Raw genomic sequence first — 20709 nt, forward strand, 5'->3', positions numbered from 1 at the left:
GCACTCTTAGGACATGAAATTTGAAGCTGATGGAGCTACAGATATGAGAAAGTGCAGATGGGAGTCGGGTCCAGACACAACCACTATTTTAGAAACATGATGGGATTTGGCTGCTGGGAGCGACATAACTTTTTCTTCCTCTCTCTCTCTTTCTCTATCTCTCTCTTTTTTTTCCGCTTCTTTCTTTCTTTCTTTCTTTCCCTCTCTTGCTTTCCTTCTTTTTTTCTTTCTTTCTTTCTCTCTCTTCTTTCTTTCTCTCTCTTCTTTCTTTCTCTCACTTTCATTCCTTCTCTCTTTCTTTCTTTCTTTTTCTCTCTTTCTATTTCTTTCTCTCGCTTTCTTTCTTTCTCTCACTCTCTTTTTTTTTTTCTTTCTTTCTTTCTTTCTTTCTTTCTTTCTTTCTTTCTTTCTTTCTTTCTTTCTTTCTTTCTTTCTTTCTTTCTTTCTTTCTTTCTTTCTTTCTTTCTTTCTTTCTCTCTCTCTTTCTCTCTCTCTTTCTCTCTCTCTCTTCTTTCTTTCTCTCACTTTCATTCTTTTTCTCTTTCTTTCTTTTTCCCTCTTTATTTCTTTCTCTCGCTTTCTTTCTCTCTTTCTTTCGTTTTCTTTCTTTCTTTCTTTCTTTCTTTCTTTCTTTCTTTCTTTCTTTCTTTCTTTCTTTCTTTCTTTCTTTCTTTCTTTCTTTCTTTCTTTCTTTCTTTCTTTCTCTCTCTTTCTCTCTCTCTCTTCTTTCTTTCTCTCACTTTCATTCTTTTTCTCTTTCTTTCTTTCTTTTTCCCTCTTTATTTCTTTCTCTCGCTTTCTTTCTCTCTTTCTTTCGTTTTCTTTCTTTCTTTCTTTCTTTCTTTCTTTCTTTCTTTCTTTCTTTCTTTCTTTCTTTCTTTCTTTCTTTCTTTCTTTCTTTCTTTCTTTCTCTCTCTCTCTTTTTCTCTTACTCTTTTTCTCTCACTCTATATCTTTCTTTCTCTCTCTTACTCTTTTTCTCTTACTCTTTTTCTCTCTCCCTATAGCTTTCTTTCTCTCTCTCTTTCTGTAGTATGATAGGAAACCACGAGGGGCATAGCAAGTGTTTTACAGTTTGTCATTGCTATATAGAGGAATAAAGCTAATAAAAATATGGCCCATAGTGGGTGATTTTACAGCAGGCCTATAGACAGCAATGCTCATTGTTTGGAAGGCCTTGGCTGCGGTCCAGAACTATTTCCCAGAACCCCGCTGGGCTGAAGATAAGCTGTGATAACACTCAGCCGTGTGAATCTGTTATGTTATGTCAAGTTGAAGTGTTCTGTTTTATCCGACTGCTTGGTGTGTCGACAGGGACAAGTGCAGCTTCCATCTTTTTTTTTGGGGGAGGAGGGGAGGGATGTGAGAGGATCCCGGAGGAACATCCACATAAAGTTCTAAAGGGTTCCCACCTATGACCCCACTGCATGGGGCCTAGAGGACACAGAAAAACAGATTTATTAACCAAATCCTCTGCTCCTACCTGCTGCTAGATGTTTCTTGCAGCGTCTTTTCCCCTCGGGCTGCACCATTCAAGATGAATGGTGGGGTTCATAGCCCTGTACTTAACTTGGGGACACTCAGAGACAGTCCACCTCTGAAGATTTGGGGAGAGCCATCTGCTAGCGGAGCAGGGGATCTAGAAAGTAAAGGTGCTTCACCTGTCCCCTAGACAAAATGAGCAGCAAATTTTATAGTTTCCCAGAGTTGGGCTTTAAGGTCCTGTTCACACCTTTGCAAATTAAAGTAAACCTAAACACAAAACTTTTTTTGTTTTTGTTTTTTTGAGTCTCTATTTGTCCTGTTTACCATTATCATTGAAAGTAAAAGTAAAAGAAAATCACAAATTTTGGGTTGTCCCCAAAAAAGTAAAAGAGGGGAAATCTTCCAATGGGGACAGTAGTTCTGGTAACCTGGGGTCTCCAATGAATTCCCTTAATTAGCAGGGATTTCCTCTCACTTCCTGTTTAGCTTTGGAACAGGAAGTGAGGGGAAATCTCCGCAATGGGACAAAGATGGCGAAAATAAATCTGACAGGGGTTATAACCCTACCCTGTTCTTTCCAAAATTAAAAAAAAATTCTATAGTTATACTAATACACAGGTCAGCGCACACATACAGCTTTGCCATTGCTTTCAATTGTTCTAGCTTACGCTTGTGTGCTGAGTTGCCGTGCGTTGACCAAAATAGTGCAGGTACATTTTTAGTGTGCAATTTAGGTCCCACTAATTTCAATGGCAACACATGAAAACATGTTCAAAATGTGGTTTAGCACATTTTCAGCTCATTGTAACAGGCCTCTCCCATAGCAACCAAAACTGGTGTGGAGGAACTCCAGTGTCCTGTACTAAGCCCTGACCTCAACCTTACTAAACACCTTTGAGTTGAATTGAAACACCCAATATTTAGGTCAGGTCTTCTCATCCATCATCAGTACCTGACCTCACAAATGTGCACACATTCCCACCGACACCCTCCAAAAGCTTGTGGAAAGTCTTCCCAGAAGAGTGGAGGATGTTAAAGCCACAAAGGACAACTCCATATTAATGGTAATGGTTTTGGAATGAGATGTCCAACAAGCTCATTGTCAGGAACCATAAACCAGGCGAAGACAGAAAGTGTAGTTGAAATCACACCTTTATTGGCAAAAATAAGTTCAGGAACAAAATAAAAAAACATAAAACCAGTGTTTGGAAACCAGAGCGCTTATTTAGATGGGCCGAGGACAGGAAACTAGACGTCAGCGTAATCAGAAGCAAAATTCAGGAAAAAGAATTGGAAGGGAAGTCAGCCAGGCCAAGTCATTTACGAGAGCACAGGAAGGAATGCACTTAGAGATCATAGACCATGCAAGGGCAAGGAGGAAATGAGCTAAGCTGCTTAAAGCGGAGGTCCGGGCACAAAAACATATTTTCAATGAACATATCCCCGGGACAGTCAGGGCTAGTACATTCCACAATGGCTAGCCTCTGATCTGTCCCGGTTCGCACTTACCTGCAAGAAGAAATACTCACTTATAAAATTTCTTCTACAGCGTTGCCATCTCTGTTGTGGGCAGCTGAAGCCAGCGCGTTCCTCTTCTGCGTCCTCTTCCGCGTCTTCTTCTCCCAGAATGCGCCTTCACCGGCCCCTCTCGTCACTTCTGGTGCGGCGCCGCATTCCTACATGCCCAGAAGCTGTTTAGCAGGGAATGCAGTGTCGCACCGGAAGTGACGAGCTGGGCCGGTGCCGTCGCATTGATTCCTGGGAGCGATGACGTTCAGCTCCCAGGAATCATTGCAAACCGGAAGTGACGGAGGAAGTGGAAAATAGGTGAGTATTTCGTTCTACAATTATAAGGTAAGTAAAAAAAAAAAATCCTAACTATCCAATTCCTTTTTAGATGAAGAAGAGCAAGCGGATGGCCACAAAATCGATTAGGTCGATTTTGTGCCCGGAACTCCGCTTTAAATAGTAAAAAGGAGCTGGCTGTAGGCTGGACTAATGAGGCAGGTTAATGGTAACCAGGTGAGTCACTGTAAAAACAATAAGTGGCTGGTAATTAACCGACAGCTGAGCAGCTTCTGAGCACTGCAAGGAAAGAGCAGTTTAGGTAGCAGGAGCCCAGCCCTAACACTCATATAGGAGTGACGGTCAGGTGTCCACAAACTTTTAGCCATATTGTGCATGTGTATCTAGCCTTAAAGGCCACAATAGCGTTCCAGCAGAAATGAGAAGAAGACAACTGACAAAGAGGCTTCGGGTTAGTAAAGAGTTCTATAAAAGTTCCTGAATGTACCAAGTTATCTTTCCTCGAGACGCACCACAATGAAATTTCTGTTACAGCGCTTGTGATTTTATCCGCGGTTTTCAGAGGAAGCCTTATCATTTTCCCTGTACTCGTCTCTGGGACTTGAAATTCTTTGTGTTATCAGACTTAAATATTAGTACAAGAGTTCTCCTCGAGGAAACTTAAGTAAATCTCTTCAGAGCTTCATCTCACATTGGTCAGGGGAAGAAAAAGTGGCACGAAGCACTTCAACTAAACAATAAATGTTTTCATACGAGTGGCCGTCGCTTGCACACCTCCTTTAGTACAGGGTGGAAAGGCCGCAATGGTGGAGACTTGGGTAAAAGCATTTGTAAATGTGATGTGTGTCACAATTCTCCAGCTCCACGCTAAATTGATGACAATATGAACTCTGCTGCTTGAGAACAGGATTATTGAGTTTAGAAAGAGGAAATAAGCAATTAGATATTAATGGGACCTTCTAAAGAAGGAAAAGACTGCCGCATGACAAGGACATAATGGGGACGCATGTTTTGTTACAGCGTACCTTGCAGCTCTACCCCTAATGGTTTATAGAGGAAACATAGAAGAGTGACGGCAGAAAAAGGCCAAGTAGTCCATCGAGTCTGCCCAATTTTTTTTTTAAATATTTTATTTAATTTATTTTAACCTATTTATCTCAGTATAGAGCTATGTTTATCCCAAACCTGTTTGAATCCATTTACCGTTGACTGACTCACTACTTCTGCTGAGAGTCTATTCCAACCATCAATTACACTTTTGGTAAAATAATACTTTCTAAGATTATTCTTAAACTTTCCTCCTGCTAAACATTGAATTTTATTGCAATCCATAGAGAAGGGAAAAACAATATATACTTTTTTAACCACTTGCCGACCTCCGCAAGTACATTTACTGCGGCTGTCAGCCCCTCCTGGGCAAAGTGACGTATATATATACGTCACTCGCCCGCGAGCCAATAGGGGGAAAGCGCGGCCGCCGGAGGCGCGCTCCCGCCAGTTCCCGGACATGTCCGCGCATGTGACCGGCAAACCCGATTTCCGCCGGTCACTCGCGATCGTCCCCTGCAGAGGGAGAAAGGCAGACGGCTGATGTAAACAAAGCCACCTGTCATTCTCCCTTGTGTAACTGCAGAGATCATACGATCCTGCTATGTAGGATCGTATATCTCTGTGGTTACATGAAAAGCCACGCCCCTTTACAGTAAGAAGCACGCCCCTAGGGACACCCTTAACCCCTGCATCTCCAATAAAGTTAACCCCTTCCCTGCCAGTGTAATTTTTACAGTAACAGTGCATATATATAGCACTGATTACTGTAGTAATGTCACTGGTACCCCCAAAAGTGTCAGAAATGTCAGTCAAGGGTCCGATCTGTCCGCCGCAATGTCGCAGTCCCGCAAAAAAAAAAATTGCAGATCGCCGCCATTACTTGTTAAAAAAAAAACAATAAAAATGACAAAAATCTTTCCCGTAGTTAGTAAACGCAATAACTTTTGTGCAATTGTGCAAAATATGCTTATTGCGATTTTTTTTTACCAAACATATGTAGCAGAAAACAAATTGGCCTAAAATGTTAAAAATGTTTGATTTCTACTTTTTTTTGGGGGGGAATTTCATATAAAAAAAATTTGAAAAATATTGTTATTTTTTTCAAAATTTACGCTCTTTTTTTGTTTATAACGCAAAAAGTAAAAATCGCACAGGTGATCAAATACCACCAAAATAAAGCTCTGTTTGTGGGAAAAAAAGGACGTCTATTTAATTTGGGTACAGCGTTGCACGACCGCGCAATTGTCCGTTAAAGTCACACAGTGCCGAATCGCAAAATAGGCCCTGGTCAGGAAGGGGGTAAAATCTTCCGGGGCTTAAGTGGTTAAAGCAAGATTGTATTTCACCTGCGGTTACACCTTGCAGTGTAGTGTATGAGTGGAAGACCACTGGTCTGTTTCCATTATATTTTTCTCAAAATCTCGTGAGCAGTGGCAAATTATTAAGGGGACAATAGTCTGTTAACAGTGGAGAAATCACAGCGTCCAAATACTTATAGCGGAGTTCCACTCAAAAGTGGAATTTCCGCTTATCTGTCTCCCCCCTACCCCCCTCCGGTGCCACATTTTGGCCCCTTTCAGGGAGGAGGGGGGAGCGGGTACCTGTTTTTGACAGGTACCCTGTCCCCACTTCTGTTGGACCTCGCTGCGATGAGGTACGTCAGAGGTTCGACCCCCCTACTCCTCCCTCTGCTTCCTGGCCAATTACCGAGCGCAGCGCGCTTCGCGCATGCGCAGTAGAGACCTCAAGGCTTCACGGTCGGGTTCCCTTACCAGCAATGGCGCCGGCAGCACCCAACAGCCGATGGAAACATTGGCTGCGGTGCCAACATTGCTGCACTCCAGGACAGGTAAGTGTCCTAATATTAAATGTCAGCAGCTACAGTATGTGTAGCTGCTGACTTTTAATTTTTGGAGGGGGGGGGGGGCAGAACTCCACTTTAAAGTGTACCAAAACAACAACAACAGTAAAATCAGCCAGTATATACAGTAAAGCAAGCTTGTTATACTCACTGTTGAACCTAAGGGGCTCTACATTGGGTATAAAGGCTGTTTGATTCTTTCTTTTCTGATCCTCCTCTTCTTTCACTGTCTCCAAAAAATAACCTGATATTTACAGAGCTAGGGGGCGGGCTGCACATGCTCAGTTTGGTGTGTATAGCTAGAGAATTTTTTTTTTCTTGGGAGAATGCATGTGATCAGCTCAGGACCAATCAGCACTGTCCAGGCATGTCCAGACAGAGGATCAGAGGAGAATGAAAACTCCTCCCACAAGCTTTACTTGGAACTGATAGGAGTCACAAGGCTGCTATATACTGCTGGTGATAAAAGGTATTTATCTGTTTATATTTACTAAAATTATTGCGTTTCCATGTTCTGTGTACTGTAGGAGAGCAAATCTTGTGAATGCAGGTCCTGGGTTTAGTAACACTTTAAGGGAAGTGACCACTGGCACTGGTTAGAATGACACTAAGTGAGGATGATCTTTTGATTAAGTTGTAGTAAAGCAGATTTTGTCCAATTAATCATAAGCCCTGAATACTTGCCAAAGGCAGAGATAGTAGACATAACTGCTCTCAAGGAAGACTCAGTGTTCCCTAGTAACAGGAGCATATTGTCAAAGTGATTGGGTAGAAGAAATGGCTCAAACAGCAGCCCTCCACAGCCACATCCCTAATTTGAGATAATAAAAAGTTAGATCAGTGTGATAGTTGTAAATGCCGTCAAATAAATGACAGGCCAACGACTTGTCACACTATAAGAATGGGACTTTTTAGGCTGTGGAAAAGTCTGTAGTAATCAACACTTAAATCAAAAAAACTGCAATACGTTATTGAAAAAAGAAGAACCATAACATATCAATACATATAAAATATTAACCGCTTGCCGACCGCCGCACGACTATTTACGTCGGCAGTCAGCCCCTCACAGGCAAAGCAACGTAGGGCTACGTCGCTAGCCTGTGAGGGTCTAGGGAGCGAGCACGCGCCGCCGGAGGCGCGGTCACGGACCCCCCGCGCGTGTGCCCGGAGGACCCGATGTCCGCCGGTCACTCGCGATCGTCCGTTAGAGCAGGAGAAAGGCAGGCGGCTAATGTAAAAAAGCCGCCTGTCATTATCCCCTGTGTATGAATGGTGATCATACGGTTCTACTATGTAGGACCATTGATCACTGTTCTTACACCTCAAGCCACAGCCAATCACAGTTAGAATCACGCCCCTAGGGACACACATAACCCCTCCCTCTCTAAAAAAGTTAACCCCTTCACTGCCAGTGTCATTTTACAGTAACAGTGCATATGTATAGCACTGATTACTGTAGTAATGTCACTGGTAACCCCAAAAGTGTAAAAAATGTCAGTGAAGGGTCCGATCTGTCCGCCGCAATGTCGCAGTACCGCAAAAAAAATTGCAGATCGCCGCCATTACTAGTTAAAAAAAAAAAACAACAAAAATTACAAAAATCTTTCCCTTAGTTAGTAAACGCAATAACTTTTGCGCAAACCAATCAAAATATGCTTTTTGCAATTTTTTTTACCAAACATAGGTAGCATAAAACAAATTGGCCTAAAATGTTAAAAAATTTTGATTTTTACATTTTTTTTTGGGAATATCATATAAAAAAATTTGAAAAATATTGTTATTTTTGCAAAATTGACGCTCTTTTTTTGTTTATAGCGCAAAAAAGGAAAAATAGCACAGGTGATCAAATACCATCAAAAGAAAGCTCTGTTTGTGGGAAAAAATGGACGTCAAATTCGTTTAGGTACATCGTCGCACGACCGCGCAATTATCCGTTAAATTCACGCAGTGCCGAATCGCAAAATAGGCCCTGGTCAGGAAGAGGGTAAAATCTTCCGGGGCTTAAGCGGTTAAAAACATGATTGTAAGCATGTACAGGGTGACAACAAGGGTAGGTAGACCCAGTGTCCGATAACCCGGGGGAGGCCCGCATGGCAAGCACTGGACCGAGTCCACAGTGTGTGGGGGATGTATTCCCTAAAGTATGGAACGCCAAGGGGGAATATATGGCAATGACTGATACGGTGTAATCCCTGTAGGGTATAGCCCATCCTGAAGGGTTCCTGGCGTCTGTGTCCGGCGTGCCGAATGGAGCATATTGTCCGCATATAGCAATATTTTCTCATGAATGTTACCATACCGGAACCCTTTAGTTGTTGTATGTGCCTGAATCTGTGCCACCAATGGCTCTATGGCAAGAGCAATCAGCAGAGGAGACAGGGTGCAACCCTGTCTTGTATCTCTCCCCAGGGTAAATGGGTTAGATGTTCTGCCCCCATCCCTTATGAGTGCCTGAGGGTGGCAATACAACAGACGTACCCAAGAGATAAAGGTATCTCCAAAGCCAAATTTGGGCAATAAAGCCAACAGGTTCCTCCACTCAACTTCCATTACATTTTTAAATATCCTCAAATATCCGTAAAGGACTGGCAAAGAAAGAAAGCAAGAAAAAAAACACCCCCAACACCTATGCACTCTAACCCCAAAATATCCTCCCCTTTTTCCCTCCAACTATACTGAAAAGGAACACCTACATTATAACCCAACCCCCTCGAAAGGAGTAACCAACTATGGCAAAAAAAAGGGGGGGCATGCGGGGGGACACTAACAAAGACCTGGACTTAGGCCTATACTTCATTACCTAAAGTAAGCAAAGCCAACAGAATACTGGGATGTATAAAAAAGGGGATTCACTCCAGAAATAAAGAGATTATTCTCCCTCTCTACAAGACTCTGGTCCGGCCACATCTGGAGTATGCTGTCCAGTTCTGGGCACCGGTCCTCAGGAAGGATGTGCTGGAACTGGAGAGAGTCCAGAGAAGGGCAACAAAAATAATTAGGGGAATGGAGGGCATCAGCTATGAGGAAAGACTACAAGCACTGAACGTATTCTCTCTGGAGAAGAGACAATTGAGGGGGGATATGATATTAATGTACAAATACTGTACTGGTGATGACCCTAGCATAAGGAACAAACTTTTTAGATAAAGGGAATACAATAAGACACGTGGCCACTCACTAAAACTAGAGGAAAAACGGTTTAACATTAAAATACGTAAGGGGTTCTTTACTGTCAGAGCAGTAAGGATGTGGAATTCTCTTCCACAAGCAGTGGTATCAGCAGGGAGGATCGATAGTTTCAAAAAACTATTAGATGGGCACCTTAAAGACCACAACATACAGGGGTATACAATGTACAACATACAGGGGTATACAATGTACAACATACAGGGGTATACAATGTACAACATACAGGGGTATACAATGTACAACATACAGGGGTATACAATGTACGGTTAACAGCAAACACACACACACATCATAGGTTGAACTGGATGGACTGATGTCTTTTTTCAACCTCACTAACTATGTAACTAAAATCAAGCTTACCTCACAGCATATGTAAAAGAGAAAGAGAAAAGAACATGCCAAAAAGGGGGCTATGAGGTACGTGTATTTTATATTTAGGGATTTATGCTATTGGAGTAACAGCTAAAGAAAAAACAATATTCAAAGTGATAATATTAAATTGAATCTGTGCCAATGGACCACCACCTGTAAATATGCAGCTATTTTCTATAAAGTGAACCAAATGCACTTCCAAATGAAATAAATAACGAGCACTACTGAATATGTGTATAACTTCAAAAACATTGGATGCAAAAAAACCCCATCCAATCAATGGATTATACTGTCAGCTCTGTAGGTGTCTACTATGTTAATTGTGTGCAGTAATATTTGTTTTGTTTGTAATATTTTGCGATTCGGCACTGCGTTAGTTTAACGAAAAATTGCACGGTCGTGCGACGCTGTACCAAAATACAATTAATGTCCTTTTTTTTCCCACAAATGAAGCTTTCTTTTGGTGGTATTTGATCACCTCTGCAGTTTTTAGATTTTGCGCTATAAACAAAAAAAACTTGAAAATTAAAAAAAAAACAATATTTTTTACATTTTGCTATAAAACATTCCCAATAAATATCAGTTTAGGCCAATTTGTATTCTGTTACATCTTTTTGGTAAAAAAAATCCCAAAAAGCGTATTTTAATTGGTTTGCGCAAAAGTTAGTGTTTACAAACTACGGGTTAGATTTTTGGACTTTTTATTTAATTTTTTTTTTTATTAGTAATGGTGGCAATCTGCGATTTTTAGCGGGACTGCGACATTGCGGCGGACAGATCGGACCCCTAACTGACATTTTTGACACTTTTGGGGGGGACCAGTGACATTACTACAGTAATCAGTGCTAAACATATGCACTGTCACTGTAATAATGACACTGGCAGGGAAGGGGTTAACACTGGGGGTGATCAAGGGGTTAAATGTGTTCCCTATTGTGCTTACTAACTGTGTGGGGGAATGGAATGGACAGAGGCAGAGAGAGATCAGTGATTCCGCTTAGCTGAATCACACAATCTTCCCCTGCCTCTGACAGAAAAGCCGCCTGCTTTGTTTACATAGGCAGGCGGCTCTTCTGTCATTCTAGCCGAAGATCGCGGAAGGCTGGCGGTGATCGTGCCCGCTCCTTCCATAACATAAATAAGAAAAGAAAAAAAAAGACTTTCAGATGCCAAGATTGATCTCAAGAAAAAGGTAAGTACATGAAGCACCCTCCTAGGTAGGTGCTAGAAGAGAGAGTATAGTATTGGATCTTTTCTGCTTACCAGAGAGATTGTCAGGTAAAGATATATTGTTCTCTGCCTACCAGAGAGCAGGGTCAGCTAGTGAGGTCTGCTCATAGTGCTCAGGTGCAGCTCAGCTTGTCTGAAGTGTTCCACACTGGTCCAATAGGAAGACATATTGGACAGTGGAAGGAAACCTGACAAATGAGTGCATGGGCATATACTACAGCCCTGGTGATTGGCAGAGACAAGTGCCTCAGTGCATGCTGGAATACTGCATAAATGCCAAGGGCACATGTGCTCGGGGTCTTTCAGCTGGAGAGCTGGGTCCCGGAGGGAGGCGGCAGCTTCCCCTTTTCTACAGGGACGGTGCTACATACACAATCCTCCATAAAATATCCAAAGTTTTTATTATTAACACCAATATATAACATAGTTGCCAACATTTGAAAAAAATTTCCAGAGACACTTTGCATCACAGCTATCAATTAACTTACCACACCCACCTTCCTGAAGCTCCTCCCACTCCACATAATGAATCTCCACCTACTTATCATCAGATTATAGGGTGTACTCAATAAAGAGAGAATTACAGGAAATTGAAAAGGGAATTTCAAATTTAAGACCAAAGTAGCAGAGTTGGAATAATTCTCCCATTCAGCTGCGCTACTTCTGTCTAAAGCATGGGTGTCCAACCTTTTGGCTTCTCTGGGCCACATTGAGTGTAGAGAAATTTCCTCGGGCCGCATATAAAATATATACTATAGTTAAGGTATATAAGTAATAAAATGCCGCCGCGCCGTTCTCGTGCCACCGCACCCCCCCCCGCACGAATTTAACTCAACTAGAGGATAATCAAATAAAATGGAATCAGTATACAGAGGTTTACTTCTTCTGAGAGATATCAAAGGAACAATCTAACCACCATGACCACTTCAGTGATTTCAAGTGGTCATGGTGGTAGGAGTCAGAAACACTGCACATGCTCGCCTCCCCCCCCCTCCCCTCTGAAGGCAGCCTCTGCCTACCGTTAGTTGGAAGCCGCTGTGGCCGTGCCCCCAACCTGACTTCCTTCCTCCCTAGCCGAAAAAAAAAAATTGTCAGGGGGCAGTGGGCCGCATTGCCTGGGGTTTCGGGCCGCAGGTTGGACATGCCTGGTCTAAAGGTTAAAATTCTCATCCCAATTCCCTGCAATTCTACAGTGTCAAATGTGTTCAGGTGTGACCATACAAAAAATGTAATATGTAAATATAAATAAAGTGCAAAGTGTAAATAAGTACATTGCCGGAACAATGTAAATTACCAGGGACAGGCTCTTATTTTCCGGGGACAGTTGGCAAGTATGATATAAAAGAGCATATAACATAAAAACATATTATAAATACAGATTTCTGGCATCACTGCAACTATGATCACTCAGAGAAGTGCGTATCCTGTACTGCCCAGCTAGAATAAGTATAATAACCATATAGATATACAGAAATCAACATGTGTAAATAGGGCAACAATACAGGATGTGGTCATGGGTCTGGACGTGTTTCACTGTCAATTAGCTTCATCAAGAGGCCAAATCCTTTACCAAAGTAACGTATGTATAGCACTGCATTACCAAAAATAGTATCCTAAATCACCCTGAGAATGAGTAGGCCCAGTGAGGTGTGGACAGCAATATGGAGCCCTCGAAAAGCGGCCCAGGTATCTCCCTAAAACAAAGTGGAGCCACTAGTGGAGGTGAGTTCAGTTCTTATGCCAACACATGAAGTGCTGTGGGGTCTTGGTAAGTGCTCAAAACCAATCAAGGTGTATCCTGAATACCGGTCCTGTCATGACAAACATTCCCCGACTGGAAAGGGGTGAGACCTCTGCACACTAGGCATCATGTATATGGCTGTATACAGTTTATATGAATAGCTGCAGGAATTTGCTGTCGCCGCTGTCTAGGCGTTGTTTATATTTACATAGGCAGCAGCAGCGGCACATATGACCATGTCCATTTATGTGTAAAATACGGTCAAAATCAGATTGTGAAAATTAGTTCCTGTAATTCTAGATAAACATGATGGACCAAAATGGAGCTGAACGAGTAGGACCCCAGCATACACTATCGCTGCGTTCAGATTTGTATACATTACGCATATTGTACCCCCGCATGCATGAGCCCTAAGGCTGCAATTAATAAAGCTCATGCTCCCTGATTGGAGAGCTCTATTTCTAACTTGGTAGGACCTCTGCAGACATATCCCTTCTTCCCAACAGAGAGTGAGGGTCCATCTCTGCAGCATGCTGGCAGGGTGCAGGCTTTTCTACCCAGGCTGTGGTTGCTTTCTAAAATAAAACTGTAGTTACTGTAAATGTTTCCGGCAGCAGAGGACTATGGGATATATTGCAGTGGCAGCCGACATTATGGTTCATCAGAGGTATTATTTTTATTGGAGGTTACAATTTAAAGGCCGCAGTTTACCGGACGCTGTGGACAACACCCCCCCGGTTTGTAATAAAGGCGAAGGTTTTAGCTGAGGCCTGTTCAGCTGTGTTTGCTTTGTCTGCTGCCTGAAATAGGTTTATTGTTGCTCTTGTTCTTGCACGCTTTTCTCCTATTTGATCATTTTATCTGTCAGGTTTTTCTGTGTTTCCGTACATCACTGTGTGAGGGAGGACACAGCAGGGCGCCGCAATCCAACACCCCAGGGGAGACGCGCCTGGTACTCCTTCTCCTCTGCAGATATCCAGCGGTAATCTCCGCCAGGCAAAGAATCTATTAATTATGCTCTGAGCTATTTGGCTGCATCAGGAGGTATGAAGGTGCTTGTGGACTTCACTGGCTGACCCAGTCTGTTAGAATCACTATGATCGCTGGGAGCGAGCTCAATTGTGCTCCGCTAGCACTGTGACTGCACTGTCACTGACAGCGGTCACTGTTTACAATCAGGACCTGGTAAGCAGAGATGTATAGTAACTAAGTAGAACTACTTCACTACTGTACTTAAGTACGGAAAGGCGGTATCTGTACTTTCCTAAAGTAGAATTTTTTTCTCCTACTTCCACTTTTACTTCACTACATTTTTTCGATGATTTCAATACTTCTTTTTTATTTATTTTTTTGTGCTGCATAGTTACTCGTTACAATTATAAAAATTACCACTGCCAGAACAGTAGATGGCAGGTTTCATGAAGCTCAAAACATGTGTATTATCAGCGCATACGAAAATAAATGCTACTGTATGTATAAATAAAAGCTGCGTTTGAAATAATAAAAAACAATATGATGTTCAAACTTTTGACTTCTTTCTTTAATAACTACATAACACAGTACTTGTACTTTTACTTTCAGTACTTGAGTAGCAAATTTTTTTTTCAAAACTACTGGTACTTTTACTTTCAGTACTTGAGTAGCAAAATTTTTAAAAAAACTACTTGCAATACTTAAGTACAAATAATGTTGAATACTTTAGTACTTCTACTCAAGTCACTTTTTGATCGAGCACTTCCACTTCTACTCAATTCACTTTTTGATCGAGCACTTGTACTTTTACTCAAGTATGGGTTTCGAGTACTTTATACAATTCTGCTGGTAAGGACAGGCTTCGGGTCATTCTAACATTTATCCACATTGATCATGTGATTGGGAAGCCCAGGAAGGGCCTCCAAAATGAAAACCCCCTCAAAGGCCGATGAGAGTAATGGGCCATACACACTATAAGATTTTCTGAAGACTTTTTCCTTTAGACTTACCAAAACCATATAACATGAGGTCAAACCTAAACACTTTCAATTCGTATGCAATCTGGCAGGCCCTTGAACTACATAGAAAAGGTAAATCTGAAGGAAATCTGACCACAAAAGTTGGATAGTGTGTATCCAGCCTAAGGGGCAAAAGATTACATTAATGGGCTCCCTTACTTGTGGCCCCCACTAACAATGTGTTTTGCTTCTTTTTTGTATTAATACCATTTCTGAAGATCAAACTGGTCATGTGACTCCGCAGGGCCCTACGTCTCTTCATCTTTTCTCAGGCCACGGTCTTCGCTGATGCACAGAGCAGCACTGATTATTATTATTATTATTATTATTATTATGTAGGATTTATATAGCGCCGACAGTTTACGCAGCGCTTTACAACTTGAGGGTAGACAGTACAAATACAATACACTTTAATACAGTAAGAATCAGAGGACCCTGCTCGTTAGAACTTACAATCTAAGAGGGACGGTCAAGAGATACAAGAGGTAATCACTGTGGGGGATGGACTGATGGAGAAAATAAGAGTACAGTTGTTAGGTGGATGCCAGATAGGTTTCTCTGAAGAGATGTGTTTTCAGGGATCGTCTGAAAGTAGACAAAGTAGGAGATAGTCGGACAGATGGGGGTAGAGCATTCCAGAGGATGGGAGAAGCTCGGGAGAAGTCCTGGAGGCGAGCATGAGAAGAGGTTACAAGGGAGCTAGAGAGCAGGAGGTCCTGGGAGGAGCGAAGAGAACGAGTTGGTTGGTATTTTGAGACCAGATTAGTGATGTAAGTCAGCGCCAAGTTATTTGATGGCTTTGTAAGTTATGGACACTGATGTCATCTCTCTGTTCTGTGCACCAGTACAAGGTGACTGAAGGTTGCTGTGGTGTTGCCCTGCCCTCACAGTATGTCCCCAATCTTTTAGGTTGAGTGACGCTGGGAGTCCATCAACCCAGAAGACTGAGGACATCTTGTGATGAAGAAGCGGTATTGCAGGGGACAGCTTCAGACTAAAGTTATTAAAACCAGAGCTATGTTTTTTTTTTTTTGTTTGTTTTTTAGCATAAAGAAATATAAAATTGATGTTTGAATTTTTTTTTTATAGCAAACATGTCATACTTACATGCAGTGCTAGGACAAGGTCATCCAGTGCCCAGGGCAAAGATGCCAAACTGCGCCCCCCTCCCCCATTTATGATGTGCAAGCTTAGAGGATCCTGCACCCAGTAAACTATACCGCACCTCCAGCCCACCCCTTGTCCCGGCCCTGCTTACCTGCTCTGTAATTGTTTTGCCCAGAGCAGCACAGATCCTCCTCTTCTTGGTTCCCCCGTCTATGCTCCTGCCTGCACACTCCTTCCAAGTGCCCCCAAAGCAAAGAGCTTTGTATGGGGGCACCAGAGCAGTCTTGCTCCCAAGCTGCTGTTCTGCATGTCCATTCAGACAGTAAGCTGTGGCTTGGCCCCGTCCCCCCCTCTCTTTTCATTGTCTCACAGGCTGTGATTGACAGCAGCGGGAGCCAATGGCTCAGCCAAAGAGGAGGGAGAGTCCCCGGAAAGCCAAAACTTTCATGCACATAGCTGGATTGTGATGGGGCTCAGGTAAGTATTCGGGGGGCTGGGGGCACACTGCACAGTGCACACAGAAGGTTTTTTTACCTTCATGCATAGAATGCATGAAGGTGAAAAAACCTTGAGGCTTTAGAACCACTTTAAGGTGATTAATGTATATCCCCAGGGCTTTTTTTCTCGGAGACTAGGTGCAGGAACTCCCTCCTTCTGAGTCACCCCTTGTCTCCATCCACTACCCACCTCTGAGCACTGTCTCTTAGTTCCACCCTCTACCCACCTCCCACACACAACAAAATACCTCACCCAGCAACAAAAGATCCACCCCAGCAACATTAGACCCCCTCCAGTAGCAACAACGGCTCTCCCAGCAACCAGTATCAATATATCAGCCAACAATAGACCTCTACCTCAACAGGAGATCCTTACCAATAACATAAGACCCTCCAGCAACAATAGACCCTCACACTATAATAGATCCCTACCTGTGACAATAGATCCCCAAGCAGCCAGCATCAAGAGACCCTCCAACACACCCCACACCCCTTGCTATTACATACATACATTCAGTGCTGGAGGTGCCGGAACCTTCGTTCCCCCACGTTCCTGCTGAAAAACAGCCCTGTATATCCCATATTAATTGTATACAGTATCTGCATGGCCCTCTTCTCAAAACATATCGCACTGCAATGCACATTATATGCGTTATGGTGCGCTGTGATATGTACTGTATGTGTCTTGCACTGCACTGTATAATGTATTGGGGTGTCATATGCCACAATCCATTTCACACAGAGCAGGTACACATGCATGTTATGGCCCGTGTTAAGGCAGCCCATTGAACAGGCAGCCAACATACCGCAACTGATGAAAAAACATGCATGATCCTCTTCAAAACATATTGCGCTGCAACCAGGAGAGGACTGGGCCAGGTGGCATGGGGGCAATTGCCCCCTGGGCCGCTCTGATGCTCTGTAAAAAGGCTGCACCGCTTCTGCCAAAGACATGCCTAAAGAATTCCTGGTGAAGAGAAGCAAAAAGTCCCCGCTGCTGACCTACTGAGTGCAGGTTGAAGACCAGGACAAAGCGCAGGCCTTCCCTCCCCCAGCATGGATGGTGTAAACTGTGTCTGAGCAGAGGCCGGTTCCATGCCCCACTGGAGACCCTTCTGCTCTGGCCAGCCCCAACGGAGCTGTCCAAGCTCCCCCCAACCTCCCCCTGGAGCAGGGCTTTAGCTTCGAATGGGGGTCAGGAGGAGGATTGGGAGAGTGGAAGGGGGGTGAGGGAAACTAGGAGGGGGGGGGGGTGAGTTGCTGCACCATGGGCCTCTGGTTTGTACTTGCCCCCCTTGGCTGAACGTTGCTAGTCTGCCCCTGACTGCAACGCACAGTAAATAAATTGTAGTGGCCCAAGTTTGCTTGTACTGTACAATGCATCGGGAATACCATTCACAATGAATGACACCACAACGCACCCTACATAGAGCAGGTGCATAATAATTTGGTGCGCCCTCTGTATTTGTTCTTTTTTTAGGTGCATAATAATGCATGTGTGTCATGGCCCATTCATTATCACTATTTAGCTTGGTGCATTACTCTACTGGTGGCAGGTGCTCTAAGGGTTAACGCGCCGCCTGTTATCAGCACCAAAAATACTCCAGAGCCTTCCCTCCCATTCTCCCATGTCTCCTCTGGATGGAGAGGAGGAGGTGGGGGAAGATCTCGCTGTCATGTCAGGAAGTGTTCCTGGAATAAAAAAGATTGTTGTGAAGAGAAGCAGACCCTCCAGATATTCTCTAACCTAGATTATCAGAATTCAGACCCCGCTGGTACAAAGAACAGAAAGCTTCTGAGTTCATGTCTTCCCCTCTCACTTCCCCGCACCTTCATACTGCCTTCCACCAGACACAGCATTCTCCTACGCACCTCATAGAAAAACTTCAGCATTTTCCAAAATTACCCTCTTTGTCACGAATGGCTCTTGCAGTTTTTTTTTTTTTTAACCACTTGCTGTCCATTTTTGCTAGAAAAGTATTTTTTAATATTATACATTTTGTTTGAAAGCAGAGGCCCTGGAGAATAAAATGGTGGTTATTGCAATTTTTTTAACCGCTTGCCGACCACCGCACAACTATTTACTGCGTCGGTAAGCCCCTCACAGGCAGAGCGACGTAGTACTACGTCGCTAGCCTGTGAGGGTCTAGGGAGCGAGCGCGCGCCCCCGGTGGCGCGCTCCCGCGCGGTCACGGACCCCCCGCGCGTGTAACCGGCGGACCCGATGTCCGCCGGTCACTCAGCGATCGTCGGTGCAGAGGGAGAAAGGCAGGCGGCTGATGTAAACAAGCCGCCTGTCATTCTCCCCTGTGTAGGAATAGTGATCATACGGTTCTACTATGTAGGACTGTTGATCACTGTTCCTACACCTCAAGCCACAGCCAATCACAGTTAGAATCACGCCCCTAGGGGCACACATAACCCCTCCCTCTCAAAAAAAGTTAACCCCTTCACTGCCAGTGTAATTTTACAGTAACAGTGCATATGTATAGCACTGATTACTGTAGTAATGTCACTGGTAACCCCAAAAGTGTCAAAAATGTCAGTCAAGGGTCCGATCTGTCCGCCGCAATGTCGCAGTACCGCAAAAAAAATCGCAGATCGCCGCCATTACACGTTAAAAAAAAAAACAACAAAAATGACAAAAATCTTTCCCTTTGTTAGTAAACGCGATAACTTTTGCGCAAACCAATCAAAATATGCTATTTGTGATTTTTTTTACCAAACATATGTAGCATAAAACAAATTGGCCGAAAATGTTAAAAAATTTTGATTTTTACATTTTTTTTGGGGGAATTTCATATAAAAAAATGTGAAAAATTTTGTTATTTTGTCGCTCTTTTTTTGTTTATAGCGCATGATCAAAAAATCGCACAGGTGATCAAATACCACCAAAAGAAAGCACTGTTTGTGGGAAAAAAAGGACATCAAATTCGTTTAGGTAGAGCGTCGCACGACCGCGCAATTGTCCGTTAAAGTCACGCAGTGCCGAATCGCAAAATAGGCCCTGGTCAGGAAGGGGGTAAAATCTTCCGGGGCTTAAGTGGTTAAGTCACACGGTTTGTGTGCAGCCATTTTTAGGAAAAAATACATCTTATAAAATAATATTAATAATAATAATAATTCTTGCTAAGTTCTGAAGCATGTGCAGAATCCATACACAGGCTGCTAAGATTATAATAATAATTACATTCTAATAGTAGTGTAACAATAATAATGAGACATATCATCCGTGAACTCTGAGCAGGAAGCACACATGCGCTGTTGATGCTACGCTGATAATTATACTCTGATATTTCCTAATAATCATGAATCACATTGAGATGCTGAGATTATAATAATTATATTCCAATACATTTCTGATAATATTATTGAAATACAGTACATAAGATGTGGAGCCGTGCAGCAATTTTATACAGGTTTGCTTAAAGAGGAGTTCCAGCTGTTTCTATGTTTATTAAAAGTCAGCAGCTACAAAAAGTAGACCCCTGATCTCTCCTCTGACCCTTCAAAGCATCTGGTCAAACACAAATTGCTTTGATCAGATTCTTCCCTGGCCATACCAGCCTGAAAAAGAGAGAGCACCAAAACCAGAAGTGACAAAATCCTCCTTGCTTCCAGCTTCATTTATCACAGAGGAGAGGGAGGAACACATGTTCCTCCCTCTCCTCTGTGGGCAATTAACTCAACTGCTTAACCACTTCCGGACTGCTCACGTTGCTGCTACTGCAGCAAGGTGGCAGCCCTGGGTCTGGCAACGTAGGTCTATGTCGCCAGATTCCTCCCTCTCTTGGCGGCTCGCTCCCGCTGTATTCAGACACAGCGGGAGTCGGGCCAGGGGAGGAGAGACGGCCCTCTTCCCCGATCGTTGGGGAAAGAGTGAGGAAATCCGCCCGCTTGTGTAAACAAAGCGGGCGGATCTCCTCTGTGACAGGCAGGGACAGATTACAGGATTCAGCATAGCGTGTCACACAATCCCCTCCTCCCACACACGTCAGTAAGCAGGAGGCACACATTTAACTCCTTGATCACCAACAGTGTTAACCCCTTCCCTGCCAGTGTCATTATTACAGTAACAGTGCATATTTATAGCACTGATTACTGTAGTAATGTCACTGGTTCCCCCAAAAGTGTCAAAAATGTCAGTTAGGGGTCCGATCTGTCCGCCGCAATGTCGCAGTCCTGCAAAAAATCTCAGATCGCCGCCATTATTAGTGAAAAAAAAATAAACAATAAAAATGACAAATCTTTCCAGTAGTTAGTAAACGCAATAACTTTTGCGCAAACCAATCAATATACGCTTATTGTGATTTTTTTTAACAAAAATATGTAGCAGAAAACAAATTGGCCTAAAATGTTAAAAAATTTTGATTTGTAATT

This window comes from Pelophylax lessonae (assembly GCF_965119305.1).
Source record: "Pelophylax lessonae genome assembly, chromosome: 8".
NCBI classification, from domain to species: domain Eukaryota; kingdom Metazoa; phylum Chordata; class Amphibia; order Anura; family Ranidae; genus Pelophylax; species Pelophylax lessonae.